At 41.9% G+C, this 15,948-nt stretch overlaps 1 protein-coding gene and 1 pseudogene across 1 annotated transcript in view; one reads left to right on the top strand and one right to left on the bottom strand.

Moving 5' to 3' along the window:
* SGPL1 (sphingosine-1-phosphate lyase 1) overlaps positions 1-7,103 on the bottom strand; it is an 83,934-nt gene extending 76,831 nt beyond the window's left edge. Inside the window, exon 1 of the mRNA XM_064374242.1 lies at positions 7,011-7,103. The gene's annotated coding sequence lies outside the window, so the exon portion shown is untranslated. The remainder of the gene's footprint in view (positions 1-7,010) is intronic.
* An 809-nt stretch (positions 7,104-7,912) lies between these two features.
* Positions 7,913-8,604, top strand: LOC105722590 (ribonuclease P protein subunit p29-like; annotated as a pseudogene).
* Positions 8,605-15,948: the final 7,344 nt, after the last annotated feature.

The raw sequence follows: 15,948 nt of genomic DNA, 5'->3' as shown, positions 1-15,948 counted from the left end.
TAACCAATCTGAAAAAGAAACACTAGATCAAAAACAAAACAAATTAGAACAATATAAAAACCGAACCTCAGCCAGGTGAGGTGGCTCACGCCTGTAATTCCAGCACTTTGGGAGGCCGAGACGGGTGGATCACAAGGTCAAGAGTTCAAGACCAACCTGGCCAAAATGCTGAAACCCGTCTCTAATAAAAATACAAAATTAGCCGGGTGTGGTGGCTGGTGCCTGTAATCCCAGCTACTCGGGAGGCTGAGGCAGGAGAATGGCTTAAACCCGGGTGGCAGAGACTGCAGTGAGCCGAGATCACGCCACTGCACTCCAGCCTGGGTGACAGAGTGAGACTCTGTCACAAAACAACAACAACAAGAACAAGCAGAATCTCAGGGACCTGTGGAACTCTAACAAAAGGTCTAACATCTGTGTTGTCAAAGTCCTAGAAGAATAAGAGGAAGGAGATGGGACTGCAAAAGTACTTGACATAATGGCTGAAAAGCTCCCAAATTTGGGAAGAGACATAAATCTACAGATTCAAGAAGATGGACAAACCAAATAGAATAAACCTAAGGAAATTCGTGTCTCAAGTCACATAGTTATTAAACTTCTAAAAACTAAAGACAAAGAAAAAAACATATTGAAAGCAGCCAGAGAATAACTCCTTATGTACAGGAGGAAAAACAAGTAGAATGACAGCAGTTTTCTCGTCAGAAATCACAGGGGTTAGTAGGAATATATTTTAGATGATGAAAGTAAAAAGCTGTTAACCCAGAATCCTATATGAGGAGATCAAAGATCACCTGGTGAGCATCAAACAGAATATCGGTAGGCAAAACTCCTTTTCTGGGGAATTCAGAAGGAAATTTCCCTAGTATCTAAAGTTGGCATCTGGTTTCAGGCCTCTTTCTTTTCTCTCTCTTTTTCTCTCTCTTTCTTTTTCTCTCTCTCTTTCTCTCTCTCTCTCTCTCTCTCCCCCGTCCCTTTCTTTCTTTCTTTCACTGGAGTCTCACTCTGTCATCCAGGCTGGAGTGCAGTGGCATGATCCAGGCTCACTGCAACCTCCACCTCCTGGGTTCAAGATGTTCTCAGGCCTCAGCCTCCCGAATAGTTGGGGCTACAGGTGTGCACCACCATGCCTGGCTATCTTTTGTATTTTTAATAGAGACAGGGTTTCACCATATTGGCCAAGCTGGTCTCGAACTCCTGACCTTGTGATCTGCCCTCTTCGGCCTCCCAAAGTGCTGGAATTGCAGGCATGAGCCACCATGCGCAGCCTCTGGCCTCTTTCAAAAAAGAAAAAATAGAATTCATAAGTAACTAGAATTTCTATACATCTCCAGAATGCCATGCTGAAATTCACTGTGCAAACTTTGATGACATTATGGCACCAAAATGTTGACAAATGTAATCGTTTACCACAACCCACATGGCTAATGTGATCCAAATTACCCTTAAGCTCCCGCCTTGAGATCCATAAATACCATTAAGGGAAATCCATCGGGGTGTGCTCAGTCCTCTTTGGCAGAAGTGCCCTTTCTAATAAAAACTTCCCTTTCTTTCTAATAAAACTTCCTTTTGTCAACCCTATACTGTGGTTGGTAAATTCTTCTTACCAACCCGTGAGTCGACTACTTTTCAATGCCAGGGCTCTGGCACCTCACCCAGCATCTTGGTAACCCGTACAGGGACTTTATTGGGATTTCTCCCTTCTGTTTCCTCCCTGCTTCCCTTGATGGACTGGTTCTTGTTTGTTTGTTTGTTTTTTGTAGAGGCAGGGTTTTGCCATGTTGGTCATGCTGATCTCGAACTCCTGGCCTCAAGTGAACTGTTCACCTTGGCTTCCCAAAGTGTTGGGATTATGGGCATAAGCCACCACACTCGGCCTGATGTTCTGGTTCTTAACTCTTAGGAACTGAAGGTCCCTGGCTGAGGCCACTCTTCAGTGGGGTTCTGAAGCCCTAGAGAAGGGATATCTGTCTGTCGCTGCCCTAAGGGGTGAGAAACTGGCCAGGGTTCTTTTCTATTTTTAGACTGCCAGTGAAACGGCTTGAGCACTCGCTGGCAATTGAGGGTTTTCTGGCTGAGGGCACTCCTGGGTGTTACTTGAAGGCCAAGACCAAAGAGTGAATTTGCTATTGCCCACCAGGGTAGCAAGTCCACTTTCACATTAACACTCTAAAGGAACCTTGAAGCGAGCAGCAGCAATCTCGCTCTGCACAGATACAGTCTACTGGTTGTGGATCCCATTTTGGATCCAACTTCATGACAGGCTCTGCATCCCAAGTTACAGGAGAGTTCTGCTTCACAGGAGGTTCAAGCTGACCACTCAAACAAGGGCATGCCTGGACTGGCCATCCAGGAAAAGGCAGACCCTCTATTTGTGGTGGGACACCCCTGAATAGAGTGAGCCAAAGTGAAAAGGGGGGTCCAAATCCCTCAGGGATGCCTCGGAGATCTTGTAGTCCCTCATCAAAACCCAACATAGATTTAATTCATTCTTCTATTCCATCTGACTCGCCCTTGTGTTACATTCTTAAAAAGCAGCCCCAGGCCGGGTGCAGTGGCTCATGCCTGTAATCCCAGCACTTTGGGAGGCTGAGTCAGGCAAATCATGAGGTCAGGAGTTTGAGACCAGTCTGGCCAACATGGTGAAACCCTGTCTCTGCTAACACAAAAAAGTAGCCAGACATGGTGGCGGGTGCCTGTAATCCCAGCTACTCGGGAGGCCGAGGCAGGAGAATCACTTGAACCCAGAGGCAGAGGTTGCAGTGAGCCAAGATCACACCACTGCACTCCAGCCCTGGTGATAGAGTGATACTCCAACTCAAAAAAAAAGCTGTCCCATTTTGACCCACAAACTCTCAAAAAGAAGTGTATGATTTTCTTTTGTAAGCGTTCAATATAAGCTCCCCAATAAGCTAAATTGTCCTCTTAGTGGGACCCTGGATTGGAATATTATTTTATAACTAGTCTCATTTTGCCAGAACCCCGGAAAGGATTCAGAAGTCCTTTAAGTCTTTTTGGCTTTATTCTCAAACCCAGAATTACATAATCTAGAAGAATGGATACATTCCTGGGCACATACACCCTACCAAGACTGAACCAGGAAGAAATCAAATCCCTGAATAGGCCAATAATAAGTTCTGGAATTGAGGCAGTAATAAATAGCCTACTGAATGAGTTCATGTCTCATTTCTAATGTCTGACTTTCATAACTTCAATCAAGTTGGATTCATTTAGCCAGAATCCCTCTAAGTTTATTCGAGAATTTTGGGCTTTAACTATAACCTTTGACTTAATCTGGAAAAACATATTCATGGTATTAACTACTTGCTGTTCCCATGAGAAAAAAACTCATATGTATGGTCTTTAGCTCAAACTTGGGCAGATGAAGCTCATGCTTGTAATCCTCATGAGATGAGGCACCTCCTTCTTCTGGGCTGGCACAGACAAAACCTCACTAACCTACCCACCAAGGGGGTCCTGCAGAACGAGGACAAGGGCAACGGCAAGGGCAAGCACCTCTAACTCTTTTCCTGGATTATGATCAAGCATCCTCTAGATGACTTTCAGAAATCATCCATCCAGCCCCTGTCTTTTACATCTCTATGGATGAGCCTCAGGTAAATCTGACTGTGGCTGAACAAGAGATAATGCTCCTCATAGATACAGGGGCCAGCTATTTAGCTTCAAAAGTTTTTTACTGCCCAATATGCCAATTCTCCATTTTCCTCATGGGTATTAATGGAAAACCCCAATGAGGCTATTTCACACTGCCACTCCCTTGTAACATTGCATTATTTATTATTTATTCCTTTACCCACCCACTTCTTTTTAGTCCTGCCTGCCCATCCTGTTTCATTATTAGATTGTGACTTACAAAGTTACACGCAATTTACAGCTAAGACCTCAACTCACGCTTCACCAAAAGAGCCACTGCAATCTATGGAACCTCACGTTCTAAAACAAGTGCCATTTGAGGTTTGGAATATTTTTATTCTTGGTCATTCAGTATCAGCTGCTCCCATCATCATTCAGCTTAAAAATCCCAATAAGTTCCTCAGAACCCCCCAACGCCCCTTGAAACTAGATGCACATAAAGGGTTACAGCCCCTAGTAACAAAATTTTAAACCCATGGATTATTGCATCCGTGCAACTAGCCTTGCTACACTCCCATTTTAGCTGTAAAGAAACCAGATGTCCTCTCTCCAGTCCGTGCCTCCAAGAGGACAAAGAAAAAGAATAGCAGTCTTGCCAAAAAGGGCCGCGGCCACGTGCAGCCTATTTGCTGCAAAACTGTGCCCGGTGGGTGCTCAAGGACAAGGCCATTAAGAAATTTGTCATCAGAAACATCATAGAGGCCTCAGCAGTCAGGGACATTTCTGAAGCGAGCGTCTTCAACACCTAGGTGCTTTCCAAGCTGTATGTGAAGCCACATGACTGTGTGAATTGTGCAATTCACAGCAAAGTAGTCAGGAATTGATCTCGTGAAACCCACAAGGACCAAACACCCCCACCCTGATTTAGACCTGCGGGTGCTGCCCCAAGACTGCCATCAAAGCCCATGTAAGGAACTAAGTCCTTAAAGAGTGAAGGCAAATTATTTTCTGGAGAAAAATAAAATGGTCATTGTACTTTAAAAAAAAAAAAAAGATGGCTCCTACTGACTACTCCAGGACCTTAGAATTATTAATGAAGCTGTTATTCCTATTCATCCTATTGTCTCAAACTCTTACACTCTTTCTGAACAAATTCTCTCCACCACAGCTTGGTTTATTGTACTTGATATTAAAGATACCTTTTTCTGCATTCCTATATACCCAGATTGTTTGCTTTTGAATAGCAAGGCTCAGGTAATCAACTGGCTCAACAGTTAACTGAGACAATTCTGTCCCAGGGATTCAGAGATAGCCCCCAACATTTTGGACAGGCCGTAGCTAAAAACCTGTCTACCCTGCAGCTTCTCCCAGATAGCAATCTACTTTGGTATGTGGATGGCCTACTAATCTGCAGTCGTAACAAGGCTGTTTTAGACCAAAATGCAGTATTAGTACTAAACAAACTTGCTGACTGTGGGTACAAAGTATCTCCTTCTAAGGTACAAATATTCATACAAAGCATTCAATTTTGGGGTCTTATTTTAACCTTCAGTACAAAGAGCCTCTCTAGCACTTGTAAAAATCTTATCTTAAGTGTGACAACTCCAGGAACTAAATAACAGCTTCAGTCCTTTTGCGGTATGGTGAGATTTGACAGAATGAAGATTCCTTCCTTTGGATTAATAGCAAAACCGCTACATGAAGCCCTCAAGGGAACTGAGGAGCAACCCCTATCCTAGACTAATGATATGAAGCATGCTCTAAACACTTAAAAACAGGCTGTAATTTCAGCCCCAGCCTTAGCCCTACCAGATCTGACTAGGCCTTTCCTTTTGTATGTACATGAATGAAGTGGAATAGTTTGGGGAGTGTTAGCCCAAGATCTAGGGCCCTCTAAGTGCCCTATAGCATATTTTTCGAAAACTTTAGACCTAGTATCCCAGGAAGGTCACTCCCACTCACCCCAGCCTAAGACCCTTAGCAACAGTGGCCCTCTTAGTCCAAGAACCCTCAAAAATATATTACCTGACCCACCTGGGCTATCACGGCTTTGCAGCACTGCTAATAATTTTTTAAACCCTTTTCAAACTTCAACCCTATCCCATCTTAATAATTCTCTTCATTATGGTGAGTGTACTCTGGGAACAATAGCTCATACCCAAATCACCGTCTTGATTATAACTTCCAATTCAGAATTCCATTCTAGAAGAAAAAAGGCCCTAGGACTTACTGTGGCCAGAATTACAGGAACTATTCCAACTCTCACCCCTTTATTTATATGAAATCCCACTACGGGAACTTACCACTTCCCCTGAAATAGCCTTGGCAAAAACTGGCACGAGTCCATCAGCACTAGAAAGTCTTCACTAGTGAGTACCAGCAGAAATGAGCTTAATAATAGACAAGCTCTAGATTACCCCCAGCTGAACAAGGAGGAGTCAGTGCTGTCATCAAAAAAACCTGTTACACTGACATTAATATGTCTGGAGAAGTGGAAGCTAAGGTCCAAGAAATTGTCAAATAAGCCAATGGCTACACACACTCTCCCAAAATAACCAAGACTGGGCCAAACCCTCTACTGATTCATTTCCAAAAATCACTTGGCTTCTCCCATTCCTTGGACCTTTACTTCTTGTCATTCTTCTTTTGATATTTGGTCCCTGCCTTTTTAATGCTCTCATTAAGTTTATATGTTCCATTTTACAACAATTTCACCAACTAAGCAATCCCAATACCAGCCTCTTGATGGAATCTGGTCTTCCCCACTCCTTCGTGAATGAGTTTTTCATGACCCTTAATTCCCTTCAAGACAGAGAGCAAGAAAGGGAAAAACGCAACCTACACCTTGAATGCCCCCTTCCAGTAGGGATTAGCCAGATGGACTCAATGCCCCTTTTCACTGTGGCATTTTCCCTTTCTTGAGACCTGAGTAGGCAGCAGGTAGACATGAGCATGGGGGAATACAAAGAAGTCAACGATTTGACCAAAATATTTGTCAGGGGAAAAAAGAGGAGAGCAAAAATCACCTGGTGAGCATGTAGGAGGCCCCAGAGTCCAAAAACTCCTTGTCTGAGGAATTTAGAAGTAAAATGAAAGAAGCAAAGACCATCCAATGAGCATCAAACAGTCCATTCGGAGGCAAACTCCTTATCTAGGAAATGTAAAAGTAATTAAACTTCCCTAGTACCTAAAGTTGTCATCTGGTTCCAGGTCCCTTTCAAAAGAAAAAATTGTAAGTAAATAGAAATTCTATACATCTCCAGAATGCCATGTCAAAACTCATTGTGCAACCCTTGCTGACAATAGGGCACCAAAACGTCCAGACATGTAATCACTTATCATGACCTATGTGACTAATATGGTCCAATCGCCTTTAAGCTCCCACCTTAAGTCCATAAATGCTCTCAAGGAAAACCCACCGTGGTGTGCGCAGTCCTCTCTTGCTGAGGCGCCCCACTGCACTCTTCTGCAGTGTTCTTTCTTTGTAATAAAACTTTTCTTTTTCAAACCTATGCTGCTGTCGGTAAATTCTTCTTAACAACCCGCAAGTCAACCACTTCCTAATGCAGGGGTTCTGCTACCTCACTCAGCACAAATCTTCTGTAAAAAAAAATTTAGAGGAAGTTCTCTAAACAGAAAAGAAACAATAATAGATGAACCTCTGGAGCATGGGGAAGGAAGAGCCCAGTAAGTAAAAATACGGGTGAATACAATGGGCCCTCCTTCTCTTGAGATTTCTGAATTGTGTTTGACAGTTAAAGCAAAACTTACAACACTGCCTAATATGGCTCTAAATGTACGTAGAGGAAATATATAAAACAATTGCAACAAAGGGAGATAAAGGAACATAAAAGGAAGTGAGCTTCTATACCTCACTTGAAGTCGTACAACAAGGATACCAGAAGACTGTGATACATTTTATACATGTCTATGTATATAATAAAATACCTACAGCAGCCGCTGAAAAAACCATAGAGATACACTTGAAAACATTGTGAATAAATCAGAATTGAATTCTTAATAGACTGTCCAAGAAACCCACAGTGAGACGGGAAAAGGAAAAAAAAAAACAAAGAACATAAATTGGTATAGTGAATTTTAAAACCTGATACAACTATATGCAGCCTATAAGAAACTAATTTCACATATAATGACATTGGCACATTGACTATAAAATGATGAAAAAAGAGAAATCATGCAATCATTAATGAAAGGAAGGGAGTGGCTAAATTAGCATCAGATAAAATAGACTTCAGAGCAATGAAAATGACAGAGACACAGTGGATATTATATAATAAAAGTACTGGGAAGCAGTCTGAGAATGAAGAGTGAGATCTACCATGCACTGTCTCAGAAAGAGGCAAAAGACTCCAATGTCCAGCATCTACAGGTGCAAAGCTGAAGCAGACAGACTTTCTGCCAACATACGTCTTCAGGAGCACAGCGGTCCTTCCTGAAGCACAGCACACCTCGCATGAGCCCGCAGGCCAGCGAGGACCAGCTGCAGCGCAAGGCCGAGGTCCTGGAGTACTTCACCCGCCACAAGTGCAAGGAGTGGAAGAAGAAAGCCGAAGCCCCCTCTGCCAGGCAAAGGAGGGAGCTGCGGCTCTTTGACATTAAACCAGAGCAACAGAGATACGGTCTTTTTCTCCCTCTCCATGGACTCTGGAAACAGTACTTCAGGGACTAGTGCAATGGGCTTAAGCCAGACACGCAGCCACAGATAATTCAGGCCAAGCTTTTAAAGGCAGATCCTCATGGGGCTATTATTTCGGTGACAAAATCCAAATGCCCCTCTTATGTGGGTATTACAGAATCCTTCTACAAGAAACAAAACACACTTTCAAAATTATCACCGAAGAAGACCGCCTGAAAGTTATCCCCAAGTTAAACTGTGTGTTCACTGCGGAAATTGATGGTTTTGTTTCCTACATTTATGGGAGCAAATTCCAGCTTCGGTCAAATGAACGGTGTGCAAAGAAGTTCAAAGAGAAGGGAACGATTGACCTGTGAATGCTTTGCCATCTAAGGCAGTTGTTTATGACAGCTGAAAACTGAAACTCCCTCAATGCCCACCTTTCAGTGAGGAGACGGCTAAGCCAACTCCGGTTATAGACCACTCCAGCCAGTGGAGCTCCGGGTTGAAGATGTTGAGGAGTATGGGAAGGTCTCGGTGTACTGAGTGAAGAAGTCAGGGGATGGAGGAATTTCTCTTTCTAGGAGATCTTAATTGCATATTACTCCCATAGAGAGGAACAGATTGACAGGAAACACACCAGGGTTAACACTGGTTGACTTCAATTTAAAAATTCTTTTTCATGAAAAATAATAATAATAAAAGTACCAATCTATCAAGAATATCTAACAATCCTAAATGTATGTGCACTGAACAGCAAAGTCATAAAATGTGTGAAGAAACCGGCAGAACTGAAAGGAGAAATAGACAAATCCACAATTATAGTTGGAAGCTTCAATAACCCTCTCTCAACAATTTATAGAACTAGACAAAAAATTAGCAAGAATACGTAAGAACTCAATAACACTATCAACCAATAGACTTTAATATTTATAGACCCCTTCACACAACAACAGCAGAATACACCTTCTTTTCAAGTGCCCATAGAATGTTCACCAACACAGACCACATCCTGAGCCATAAAACAAACCACAACAGATTTAAAGAATTAGAATAATATAGAGTATCTTCCCCAAACACAATTGAATCAATCTTGAAATCAGTAGCATAAAGATAACAGAGGGGTGGGCATGGTAGCTCATGTCTGTAATTCCAGCACTTTGGGAGGCCAAGGTGGGTGCATCGCTTGAGCTCAGGAATTCAACAACAGCCTGGGCAACATGGCAAGACTCCATCTCTACCAAAAATACAAAAATTATCCAGGTAAGGTTGTGTACATCTGTAGTCCCAGCTACTCGGGAAGCCAAAGTGAGAGGATCACTTGAGCCCAGGAGGTCAAGGCTGTGGTTATCTGTAATTCCACCACTAAACTGGGTAACAGATTGAGACCCTGTCTCATTTTAAAAAATAAATAAATAAAAATGATAACAGGGAAATCACCAAACATTTGGAAATTAATAACATGCTTCTAAAAATAATCCATGGGTCAAAGAGGAAGTTTCTAGGGAAATTTTAAAAATACATTATAACTAAATGAAAATGAAGACATACCACATCAAGATTTGTGGGTGATTGCTAAATTACACTGGGAGGAACATTTATAGCACTAACGTATATATTAGAAAAGAGGAAAAATGTTCAACTAATAATCTAAGCACCCACCTCACGAACCTAGAAAAAGCAGTGCAAAATGAACCCAAAACAAGTAGAACAATGACTAATGAAGATAAGAGCAGAAATTCATGAAACTGAAAACAGAAAAAAATAGGAAAAGCATCAGTAAAACAAAGAGCTGGTTCTTTGAAAACATCAACAAAATTGACAAACTTCCATCTGGCAAGACTGGCAAAAGAGAGAAAGAAATCACAAATTAACAGTATCAGGAATGAAATAAAGATGTCACTACACAGTCTACAGTTATCAAAAGGATAATAAGAGAATATTACAAAACAAGTCTACACAAATTTTACAATGTAAGAGAAATTGACCAACTCCTTGAAAAACAAAAACATTACAACTCACCCATTTTGAAACAGATCACTTGAATAGTCCGTAACTGTTAAGAAAATTGAATTTTCAATTTTAAAACACCAAAACAAAATAAATTTCGAGGCCCAGGTAGTTTCACTGGAGAAATTCAGCAAATATTTAAAGAAGAATTAACACCAATGTGACACAATCTCTTCCAGAAAATAGAAAAGGAGGTAACACTTCCTAATTCATTTTATGAAATTAGTATAATACTGATACCCAAACCAGAGAAAGACGGTACAAAAAAGGAAGCTACAGACCAACATCCATCATAAATATACGTGCAATAATCCTTAACAAAATATTTTCAAGTAGAATCCGGCAATTTATAAGAATAATTGTATATCATGACCAAGTGATGCTTATTCCAGGGATGCAAGGCTGGTTCAATATTTGAGAAATCAGTGTGATCCACCATAATGACAAGCAAAAGAAGAAAAATCACATGATCATATTAGCTGATGCAATTTGATAAAATTCAACACCCATTTATGAAAAAAACACTCAGAAAAAATAGGAATAGAAAAGGACTTCTTTAACATAAAAAACCTACAGGTGACATTATATTTAATGGTTAAAGACTCTACATCTACTTCCTAAGATGAGGAACAAGGTAAGGATGTCCGCCCTTACCACTGTTATTCAACTTAGTATTGGAGATTCTAGGCAGTGCAGTAAGTCAAGAAAAGAAAAGGCATATATATGGGGAAAAAGAAAGAAAGAAAACTGTCCCCATTTGCAGATGATATTATTATCTATGTAGAAAATTCCAAGGAACCTACAACATATCTCCAGAAACTAATAAGTAAGTTCAGCAAGGTTGCAGGATACAAACTGACATACAAAAATTAATACTGTTTCTATATACTAGCCATCCACATCTGGACACTAAATTTTAAAATATAATGCCATTTACAATTCCTTTAAAAAAAACTGAAATAGGTGAAAATCTAACAAAATGTATTCAGGGATTTTATGCTGAAAATTATAGAAATCTGATAAAAGTAATCAAAGAAGATATAAATAAATAGAGAGACATACCATGTTCATGAACTGGATGACTCAACATGGTAAAGATATCCATTCTCCCCAAATAGATACAGAAATTTAACTTGATTCCTATAAAAATCTAAACAAAAGTGATTGTAGATATCAATAAGAGTATTCTAAAATTTGTATGGAAAGGCAAAGGAACTAGAATACCCAAGAAAATCTTAAAAAACAAAGCTGGAAGTCTTCTACCCCTAGACATCAAGATGTATTTAAAGCTACAGTAACATAGTATAGTGTTGGTGCAATGGTAGACAGAAAGTCCAGAGACAGGCCCACATATATATGGATCCTTGAATTTTAGTAAAGATGGCACTGCAGAGATAAGGACAATGTTTTAAGTAATGGTACTGGGTCAAATGGATATTTATATGGAAAAAAATCTAAATTTTGACCCCTATCTTACACCAAACACAAAAATCCTTTCCATATTGATTGTAGATCTAAATGTGAACTGCAAAACAGTAAATCTTTAGAAAATAATAAAGGAAAATTATCTTCATAACTTTGGGTAGGCAACGATCTCTTAGGACACAAAACCCACGAACCATTAAGGTAGGACAAGATTGATAAATTGGTTTATGTTAAAATTAGAAATTCTCTTTATCAAAAACTGCATTTAGACATAGACAAGCAAGACACAAAGGAGAGAATATGTTTGCAACACATATAACTAAAGATTTCTCTGATCATTAATTTCCCCATGTATAGGATTATGTGAGGTAATAGAGCTAAGAGGTTGGGACAGTGCCTGGCACGTAGGAAATATTCCATAAAGTTTATATCGCTTCTGTTAAAACCGAGTCATCCAGGCCGAGGAATGTACCGCAAATCACTCCCAAGGTGACAGATCTCTCTCCTATTTTTGACACTCCACAAAGAAAGAAGTCAAAAGGGTTTCCTCAGCTCTTCTTTTGCAATCATGTTGAAGACATTTCCTGAGGAACCCTTTCAACCTTCACAGCTGTAATCCCTATGCAGACTGCCATGTTCGATTGTAAATAACATAGTTGAAGCATTACAAGGCTCCAGTGGGGAGGATGAAAGTGGGTTTTTATCTCAGTTGAGTCAACTCACGTGGTGGGAAATGCCCCAGGAGTGCTGAAAGCAGGAGAGAGGAGTGGCTTGTCACGGGGAAGAAAGCCTCTCTTCTCCCAAATGCAATATCATCTAGCTTCACAGCCGCCAGGATGCCCAGAAGTATCGAAGAGGGGGGTTTCAGGATGATTTCAAAAGAGTCACCTCGTTCCTGCAAAGACAAGCCCAGAAAAAGCCAGAGCTTAAGACAGGGAACATCATGACCTGCAGAAAGATGGGTGGACACTTGGAGTAGGCCAAGACCAGAGGCCAGCCTTCAAGGGGCCACCACAGTGGTATGAATCCCCACCCCTTAGCTGGGAGGGGCAGAACTGGGAAAGGCCCACTCCATCATTCTGAGGGACGGCACACAGTGCTGTCTGCAAGCCTTCCCATAGTTTATGCAGCCTGTCTACACCCCTCCTGGCATCTCATCAAGTTACAGCCCTGTAGGCCAAGGACTATCCTTACCCCCATTTTACAGGTGCCCAAGTTGAGCCTCAGAGAAATAAAGTGAACTACCCAAGATAGTTCTCAGACGAAGGACTCATCCCACTACCTCCACCAAGTTACTCATAATAATGATTGTTATTATCCTTTTTGAGCATTTCTTCTGTGCCAGACATATGACTAAGGGCTTCACCTCCATTAGCTTGTCTTCAGAACAACTGCAGAAGTAGGTGAGGATATCCCGTTTTACAGACCCAGAGACGGCAACGATAGTAGGGAATTATATTTGGGGGCAGACACTGTTTGAAACACTTTAATGTGTATTGACTCACTTAATGTTCTCAAACATCCTGTGAGAGTAAGTGCAGCATCATCTCCATTTTAGAGATACGGGAACTAAGGCTCAGAGAGGGCAGGTGCATTGTCTGAGGCCACACAACTAGGAAGTAACAGAACAGGGACTTGAAGCAAGGATTCTTACCACTATTTTTGCATCTGTGGCAGACCAGGCGACTTATTCGAGGTAACCTGTCTATGGGATATTGGAATCTGATTAGAACACCTGTCCAAATGAAAGCCCAGAATCTTCCACCCAGCTATCACGCAGAGAGGGGCTGGAGGGACCCTTTTGGTAATGTGGGCTGTCTCCTTCTCTCCTTCTAGGAGCCAGCCCCCTGAGAATGAGTCCCGAGAACCAGAATGCATGGAAGCCGTGTGGTGGGGGCAGGCCAGGTGGGACTGACAAAGCTGGGGCGCAGGCCACCAACACCCTCTGCCAGCTTTCAGTGCTCCGTCTGCTGCTCGCTGGCTAAAACCAGCCCCAGACTATCCTTCTCTCCCTTTGTCCCCATTGAAAGTGAATGGGAGGCAGCGGGAAAGCCAGGAGGGACAGAAGGTCCTCAGCCCTTGTCTGCCCTTCCAGGAGGGGGAAAGAGGAGACAGGTGGGGGTGTAGTAGAGGGGTGCTGGGGTGGGGGTGTAGTAGAGGGGTAGTAGAGGAGGGGTGTAGTTGTGGGAACGGGGTAACCTAGCAACCACTGGGCTCAGTGTCACAAAGCGGGCAGACCTGCCCACAGAACCCACAGCCTTCCCTCGATTTGTCTTCTTGCTCCTCCCTGCTGGGGCAGCAGGGCTTCTCATGCACATGCTGTAACGAGCACCGCCTTGGTGAGTCCAGGGACTTCTCAGGAGAGAAGATGGACACTGAAGAGCCCAGAAGGGCAGAGGTAGAAAGGGAAGTTCTGTGGGGGGATTGGTGGGAGCCTTCAGACCCCTCTGCCTGGCTGGCTGGGGGCCTGGGGACAGAGAGCAGGGGCAGGGCAGGGCAGACTACACTGGGGTCCCACCTGTCCCGCTCTGGACAAGGTAGACTTGGCCTACCAGAGTCCCTCCCTGTCGACCTCTCTACAGCCACTGTGGGTTATGACCCCCTGGTGGCTTCTTAGATCAATTTAATGGATCACGTCTAACATTTAAGAAATAAAAAAACAAAAATAGGGTAAAAATATCAATGGGCATCACATGTAGTACTAATAAGTAAGTATTGCTTAGGATGTTATTTCATTTCACATACACACACAGACACCCGTGTGTAAACTGGGTCATGACATAAAAAAGAATTTCTTACTGTCATCACAGCCAAATGTATTTGCAAGTCTCTGCTCTAAAGAGTACTTTTTCCTATAGGCAGGAGGATTTAGGGCTTCCAGATACCCTGTTCTCAAGATTGTAGCATCTAAGTACTCTAGAGCCTAGTGCCTGACATCAAGGATGTCTGGAGCTTCCTTTTAAAGAGAGAAGATCAGCAAACTGTGAGTCAGATTGATCTGGACTCTCACCCCTTTCTGTGTGATCTTAGCAAGTCTCCCCTGCTTCCCTGATCTCAGACACCAACCCATCCCACTGTTACCTGATGAAGGCTGGCGTTGGGAGCTCTCTGGGGTCCCTTGGCAGATTCTGTGACTCTGAGGGTTAATTCTCAGAATGCACTGATGTCCCATCCCAACACCATCCCTAGCACTTTGGCTGAATATATATATATATATATATATATATATTCAGGTTCATAGATTTCATCACAATTCTTGATTTTGACACCTATCATCTTCCATCTGTCATTTCATTAGTTTATTTAATAATACAGTGAGCACAGAGAATGCACCACCCAAACCAAGAACTAGAACATCACCACTGACACATCTCCTTACATGCCCTTTTCCTGCACACCCCTCTTCCCGCCCTTCCTTGGAAACAGCCACTATGTGAATTTCGTGGTCAGCATTTCCTGCTTGATGCTGTCGTTGCTGTTTTATCACATGTTCATGATCACTTTGCTTGCTTTTAAACTCTTACGTTTAGAAAGGATCTCAGGCTATGTGGTCTTCTGGAACTTGGGGTCCTCTGGAACACACATAACCTAAACCATTTATGAAAGAGAAATAATGTGTTTATAAACACAACATTTATACAGTTTAGTAGTTACTTCATGTTATATTATCCACACACTATGTATAGTGGATGACAGCAATTGTATTGTTTCAAATGCATATGTCTTGTTATAGCGTAGCCTATTTAATAGTAATTAATAAAAAGAAAATTGAGGTAATAAGATTGCATAAATATAACAAACATCCCATAGCCAAGAATTGTAAGTTTTCTCATACTGATTATAAGATTCATCCATGTTGTTACACAAAGCTATGGCATATTTATTTTCATAGCAATAAAATATTCCATTGTATGAATGCACCACAGCTTACTTATCTTCTGCCACCAAACATTTGGGTTGGTACCAGGTTTTTGCTATTTTGAACAGTGTTTCTATGAATATTCTTATAAGTAGCCCCTGTTGCACATCTGTAAGAATTTCTCTTATATCTGGGAAAGAAATTTCTGGGTGATACAGCATGCAAATGTTCAATTTTTTGAGACGTTACCATTTCTCCCCGTAAAGTGTCTGTTCCCGTTTACACTTCTACCACCAGTTCGTGAGAGTTCCTGTCCTCCATCTTCAACACTATATTAAGTGCACTGGTCTTTAGTCTGCTGGAAAGCATACGATGGCTACAGATGTTCAATTGGCTGAACATCCACTGATGAGGTGAGGCTCCAAAT

The sequence above is a fragment of the Aotus nancymaae genome, unplaced genomic scaffold (assembly GCF_030222135.1).
Source record: "Aotus nancymaae isolate 86718 unplaced genomic scaffold, 86718_ANA_hifiasm-v0.15.2.pri h1tg000010l, whole genome shotgun sequence".
Taxonomy (NCBI): domain Eukaryota; kingdom Metazoa; phylum Chordata; class Mammalia; order Primates; family Aotidae; genus Aotus; species Aotus nancymaae.
Note: the sequence above shows the minus strand (reverse complement) of the source record. Positions and strands in the feature narration are given on the sequence as shown.